Source organism: Sesamum indicum, linkage group LG2 (assembly GCF_026168435.1).
Source record: "Sesamum indicum cultivar Baizhima isolate 11 linkage group LG2, ASM2616843v1, whole genome shotgun sequence".
NCBI lineage: Eukaryota > Viridiplantae > Streptophyta > Magnoliopsida > Lamiales > Pedaliaceae > Sesamum > Sesamum indicum.
Genome location: NC_142658.1, coordinates 2,087,702 through 2,095,562, shown reverse-complemented (window position 1 = coordinate 2,095,562; position 7,861 = coordinate 2,087,702).

Below are 7,861 nucleotides of genomic sequence, written 5' to 3'. Positions count from 1 at the left end.
AAAAAACTTTGTATTGAAATATTTATGATTTATGTTCATATATTTATTTATTGTAATTGTAAAAATACCACTACAAAAAAGTCGAATTTGGGGCAGATTGGACGATTGTTCCACACTGAAACAGACATTGGCAGGAACAGCAATAAGTCGATGATGTCACAATCCTCTTTTTTTTATGTTATGTATTTTTGAGACGGCACAACTGTTACAAAAAATATTCCAAAGTTAGTGTTACAAGGACTCTGAATATATTCAACACCGTGATGGACATGAAGGAAATAAAAGGACTATGAATGCACGGAAGGACCTGAAGATATGTAATCGATTGAAGCTTGGGGTGGACAAAAAGAGGTCGAACGTGATGCCCGTATATGCCCTGATGACGGAGTAGAAGATGAGGATATGTGAATAAATTAGTCATCTTAAGTTTTCTGACGGTTATGCATCTAATTTGGCCCGTTGTGTCGATATGAAGGAGCTGAGGATGCATGGCATGAAGAGCCATGATTATCATGTATTCATATAGAAGATGATCTCAATTGCCTTTTGTGAAATGCTTCTTGAGCATGTGTGGAGTGCGTTGATGGATGTCAGCCTTCTATTCCAAATTCCATATTCGATGACATTAGATGTCAACAAGGTACAAGAACAAGAAGGTAGTGTTGCGACCATCTTGTGCAACCTCGAAAAATGTTTCCGCCAGTCTTTTTCGGCTCAATGAAGCACCTAATCGTTCACCTGCCATATGAGGCATGCGTGGAGGGCCCATGCAATACAAATGTATATACCCATTTAAGAGGTAAATACAGGAGATATTATAGTTTTTTTAAAATATTTCTAGTGTCATCTGTTTTTTAATAAATATTTGTACGAATAGATTTCTCCGGACTTGAAAAAGAAGGTAAAAAATAAAGCGCACGTCGAAGCATCAATTGTAGAGGCAATCTTGCAGATGAAATCGGACTATTCACTTCTCACTACTTCAAGCCACAGATTCTTTGTAAGCGAAGCAGACCCCGCAAAAACGACGACCTTGTGGTGAATGAAAATCGTATCCAACGATCTATTTTCAACCATCCTGGCCAAGCAAGTGGTGCCTCAAAAAAGAGGTGGCTCAGTAGTTCAGAACCTCACATAATTGACACGTACATCTTGTGCAACTGTGAAGTAGTCATACCATACTACGAGTACGTGTAAATATAACAAATAGTTTATAAAATTCTTATTTAGAGTTTTAACCTATGTATTGATATGTACTCTATTTTTTTTTACATACAAGTCATTTTTAAATGAACTCTACAAGCACCACCATTTAGAGGACCCCAACATTGATCTACTAGTAGCTACTAAATTCAAGGATTGATTTAAACGTTGTGTAAGTAGTGCCTTATAATTGTGTTATAACTATAAAATGATCAGTTGTTAATTTTCTCTAATATGTGCATTGCAGGTGAAACCCGTATTAAACTACACAGACAACGAGCTGTTGAAGTTGCAGTACTGGGGTCCTACCACTGAGGTAACAATATTCCCGTATTACTTTGTGAATGGTTTCAATTTTCATATTGAACATTATGGCATAGGCAAGTCAACTATGAATTTTTTGGTATATGTTAAAAGCTCATCATATACAAACACGGATCGTGACTTCTATGGGATACTCAAAGACATAATTCAGATAGACTATCCACTTATCCCGAACATGCACATCTTTTTGTTCAAGTGACGTTGGATCGATCCCATGAGAAGTATGAAGATACATTCTCATTATCACCTCGTTGATGTAAATTTCAAAAGGTATATTAAAAGGATGAACCATTCTTCCTAGTGCAACAAACAGTACAAGTATACCACATGGTGTGACGTTCGTAGAAATTTTCACATAATTGGGAGACTAATTGGTAATTATTAGAAATTTAAATTTAATTAGTAAATAAATTATAAATTAAATTTGAGATATAATAAAATTTGAACTGATTAAATTGGAGTTCGTTATAATATTCAAAGAAAATTATATTAATTAAGAAAATTAAGAAGGACGTGACTGGTATTTTGAGAAAAAATTAATTAAATATATAAAATAATAATAATATTATATATATAAATAATATATCTATACAATTGAGGGGGAGAGAGAGAGTTTTGAAGTGAGGCAATGGGGCCTCTCTTGTTACCCCTTCTCATTTTAATACACACACATACAGTACACACACACATAATACATAGGGCAAAAGGCAATTTTCGTCCCACAACTATAGGCCATTTTCGTTTTAGTCCCGTAAGTTTCTAGGGTTTCAATTTGGTCCCGTAAAACTGAAAAATTCGCAATTTCAGTCCAAATTTGGCCGAAAAAATTTGTGGGTCGCCGGAAAAAGTCACATGCGATGCATGTGATTTTTAAAATTGGGGATTCGATCCTGATTGGCTGGAGAAGTTGATGTGGCACATATGTGGCGCATACGTGGAAATTAAAAAAAAAAAAATTGACTCATCTCAAAAGAATGGCAAAGGCGGAGGACGGCTTTTGTCGGATCTTTGCACAGAGGTGATCAAAATTGATGGGACTGGTCTCAAAAGATTTGCCAGAACGAGAGGCGTTCAACGATGGTCTTTCGAGCTGGTGGTTCGTTCAGACGAAGGAGAAAACGCCGGCGGAAGGTGCAATCGCGGCGGACGACGACTGAGATCTTCAAAATGATGGATCTTTGCACCTAGTTGATGAAAATGGATGAGACTGGTCCCATTAGAACCGCAGTGAGGAGACGAATCCAATGGTACCAATCTGCAATCGTGGGTCGTCCTGTCGTCGATGAATCGACGAGAATAATCCGCGGCGGTCAATTTCAAAGCCCAGTCGCTGTCGTGGTCGGATCGCAAAATTGATTGAGGGGTTTTGTTCTCCTCACTATGGGTAATTGAATGGTATATGTGGTGGCTAGAAATTTCAAGTAACGGCGGCGGAATTGAAGAGAGAAGGTGGCGGCGAATGGCGGGGATTTCACAACTTTGATTTCCCATCAGTTTTTTTTTTTATTTTCCACGTATGCGCCACATATGCGCCACATCAGCTTCTCCAGCCAATCATAATCGAGCCCCCAATTTTAAAAGTCACATGCATCGCATGTGACTTTTTTCGGCGAGCCACAAAATTTTCCGGCCAAATTTGGACTGAAATTGCGAATTTTTCAGTTTTACGGGACCAAATTGAAACCCTAGAAACTTACGGGACTAAAACGAAAATGGCCTATAGCTGTGGGACGAAAATTGTCTTTTAATTCATATTAAGAAAAAATTTGCACTCCTCCCTCTCGCGGAAAAACTAAAAACAGAGGTACAAAAGATTCTATTTTAATTCATATTAATTAGTATAATCATTTCCTTAGTTACACCATTTATTAAATATTATTTATATTGAGCGATATACTATTTAATCGAAGTATTTTACGATTTTAGCTATTTAAATTAGTGTCGTATTAAATATCATATTTGATATAAAAATGATATAGTTGGGTAATTAAAATATTAGATTTATTAGATTTAATTATTATTATAGCTAATTTACACAATTCCATCGGAATGATTAAGCAAATATGTAATTCTATTTATTGTTGTTTAATTAAATTATATAGCAACGATAAATTGATAGAAATTCATAGAAATATTTCGGAAATTATATTTAAAGAATGTAATGTTATTAAAAAGGGAAGATGAAGTTTTAGTGATAATCTCATTTACGGATGTTATTAAAAATGATAGTTATAAATATATAAGGGGTTTGATTAAATGAATTCTTACGAATTAGTTTATAAATTAAATATATATTATTGAAAAGTTTAGAAAGTGTAGTTATCTAAAATAAAATGGAACAGGGGTTTGGACCTTAATATAAATAGAATATTAAAAGATTGGTAGAAAATGTATGAATATTATATAATATTTTATTTAGAGTTTATGATATTCTATATATATATATTGATCATACGTATTATATTCTATTATAGGACGTGACGACAAAGTAGAGGGTTGAGCAATCCCTCGTGAAATTGAAGCATTTTGGGATATAAGGTAAGTATAGCTAATTGAATTTATATATATATATATATATATATATATAGATATGTGTAGTATTGTATATATTATATATATTGATTTTTTGGATGCGATCGTGGACTTAGCTTTATATTATTATACGTGGCTTTCGTATATTGATTGTTTATATAATTAGTTGTGGATTATTTGTTAGATTACCCTAATATCGGTTGAATTGTTATTATGTGTCATATGTGTTTGTAATGATTGGACGTGAGAGTGGTATGATTACATGATCATATAATTGATTGTCGTAAGAAATCAAATTGGGAGTTATTATTGAGGAAGAAATTATTATAAAGAAAAGAATGATGATCGTGAATTGAAATAAAAGATGATGCTTACCTAGTTGGGAACGCAGTCACTAGTTTATGAAAATGTGATTGATAATATGATATGAAAAATATATGAATTAATCTGGATACCATGGCGCGTAGGTTACCGGGGTATTCCGAGTAACGATGAATATGATGTGCTGTTAGCCATACACTGGGGTGGTGTGGGGGTACCATGTTTGTTGTGATGTCTTGTGTTGATATTGCTACACAGCTGGAGTAAAAGAGTGTGGGAATATCACATACAATGGATATCCTATGCTCTTAGCTACACACTGGAGTGGTGTGGGGGTACCATGTTTGTTGTGATGTCTTGTGCTGATATTGCTACACAGTTGGAGTAAAAGAGTGTGGGGATATCACATCAACGGTATCGTGTGTTGTATATGATACGACGATGGCCGACGAAACTATTGACTGATGTACTCCAACTAGAGTAAGTGGGGCCTTTAGCTAATAAATGATAACGTCAAATATTATGTCGTGGATTGATTTACAGTTGTGAGTATGTATTACTGCTTATATATGATGTTGCTATATGACGAATGACTATTGTCAATGTGACTGCATGTACGTGAATCGTTGCCTGTGTATATACATATATATAGACTGATTAGCAATACTTATTGAGTAGGCAGTTCATTCCTTGCCACGTACTTTCTAGGAGATAGGTCACATTGACTAGCCACATCGGACTTCGAGCCGTGCCGTGGTCTTTATTAGGTAGGTCAGCCGTGACATCTGAAATCGGAGTTTTTGGCTAGTTGGTTGTTAAATAGTCTAGTCTCTTATCGGGTTGGTGTTTAAAATTGTGGTACTACTTTCCTTGAGGTTATGTACATAAGCACATCTAGGGAGAGTAATATAAACTTTTGGTGGTATTTATTATCTTTTGTGATATATATTATATTGATAAATTAGAATTTATTTTACGGGTTGAAAGGGAATTACTTATAGAACGAGTTCTAATTAAGAAAATGATGAAATAGTGATAAATTAAATGTAGCGAGTAGGGGTGCTACATATGGAGTACCCTAGCATGAAGAGAGACAAAGTTGACTGGATGGTTGTATGCAAAACCAAAGTTCGAAGAATCATTAATGACTCTTGATGGACCAAAATCGCATTTCAGCTAGAGGAAATCATACCTACTCCACAAGTTGTTGCAGAAAATCATAGTTATAACCTGCATGATCCAAATGGTATACAATTAGTCGTTGATCTTTTTGTGGCACATCAACATCGAGGAGGTACATCTCGCTCGACAAATGGTGAATCTGATGACGAATATGACGAAGATAACTTTGATGAAGATTACGAGACTGAATAAGGCAATAATTATGATCGAAAGTTTACTTTTTCAAACATTTTAAGTTTATTCATTCTATATGAATTATAAATTCTTAAGAAAATTTATAATGTTGGGACGATTTTATGCGGCACAAACTGTCCCACACCATTCTAAATAGGCACGATCTACATTAAAGGGTATCATCCCTATAGGACCATTCCATAGTGTACGTGAATAATGTTAAATCTCAACTAGGAACGAATTTATATATAATAATCGTTCCAGAAACTATTCCACCCTACACCAGAAAAGGGAGGAAAATTCAAAAAAATAGGAACGGTTGGTTTCATTTGGTTGTTCCTAGATGAGTTCCACAATAATTTGATTTGGCGCCATTTGAAAAAAGAGAGGGAAATTTACAATTAGGAATTGTCACTAATTAGACAATCATTCCTAAAGTTAAAATTGTTACAGATCGTACTAAAATGTGAGCAAACTGTTCTTAAATTTTAAAAAAATGACTCGTGCACGTCCCAATTACGATATCTCAACATCCGCGAACCTGATTAATTTCAAACTTAAATGCATATAAAATCATGTAATATGTGAATATATCTCTCAGTCTGATTTAAAATCACATGTCCTGATTGTTAGTTGCATCATTTTCAACCTCGCTTCTTATGAACCAGATACGATATCTCCGTATCCGTATAATAAAAATGTCCAAAACTTCGTTGAATATAGTCTTTTGTCTAATCATATCTAATAGTTTGATATAGTCTTTTGTATTCTTAGATACATTCAGTCTATCATCAATGTAGACAAACATAAATTTAAAATAATCTTTAAAAATATTACTATTTTTCTTTGAAATATCTGGGTGCATTAGCTAATACCATTGGTAGTACATTCCAGATACATTGTCCCTGCAGTATGGAGAATGCAGTAAATTTTTCGAAGTACCCGTTTCTAATGAAGTGCATCTTGATGAGACTTCATTGCCATTCTGCCATTACGCTTTTTGAATCTCTTACAAAAATACGGGCTTTGGTATTTTTTGGGGTACTATCCCATCCGATCTTAATAGAATCCTCCAGGCCTAACTCCAATATTCTTATGAAGTTTCTTTTATCGAGTTGTAGGTTTATTGTTATTAACTTCATGGGTACAACCCATTCATCTATCAACTTTTTGATGTTTCGACAGTTGATAACACTAAGTTAAGTATAGTGTCATATGGATGTAAGGGATGGAGCATGCTCCTTGCCCAAGGTGTATTTATGGCACTCTCTTTTGATCCATCCTAGATTTTCTCTTAATCAGGTTCCCACAAATGTCGAGGTGGCATTAGTGTGAAAATCTGTACTTTCTCTCATTGGATAATCGCATGGAGGATCATTTGAATCTGTACTTCCCTCCAACAGTGGTAGTGCTGGAGTGATTTCATTGGTTTGAATGTTGACTAAGTCCATAATCCCAAGTCGGGAAAAGAATTCAACCAATTCCTGTAGATTTGATAAATCTGCTCTCGTTACCTCCATTACTTTATGAATTCGATGGTTTCAAGGAGCAAATTGTCTCTTGTCTTTGTCGTAGAAGTGATACTGTTCCAAAGACATCCCTAATTCGCTCTTGTCTAGATCAAGATGTTTCAGGGTTTTCCCTCTGATTTCTCTTTAGATCTGTAAGATCTTTATGTAGATCTAGAAGGATCTTGAGGATCTCGTCCACCTTTTGACTCAAAGTTTCTATTTTCATAGGCATATGGATTAACCTATGCCATAGTCTTGAAATGTCTTTTAAATTTCTCTTAGATCTTATGAGATCTATTAGGTATCCGGCTCGAACTCTTTCCAATCTATTCCTTTAATCATAATTTGCAGAACTGTATTAGTGAAGGAATTTACCCGTCCCATTCCTACTTGATGGACTTTGGTTGCTTGTAGGATTTTCAGTGCATTCCCTGGTAGCACCTTCTGGATCTGGTAAATTCTCCAGCATTCTTCTTGTTCCTCCTTGGTAAGAGGTTCAGGATCCAGTTTTGTGGCATTCTTTAGAATTCCTAAGACGAAATTCCTTCTCTTGTTTCTAGAAATTTAGAAATACTCTTGGTTGTCACTCGAACTTTCATTCCGTGTTTGGAGAT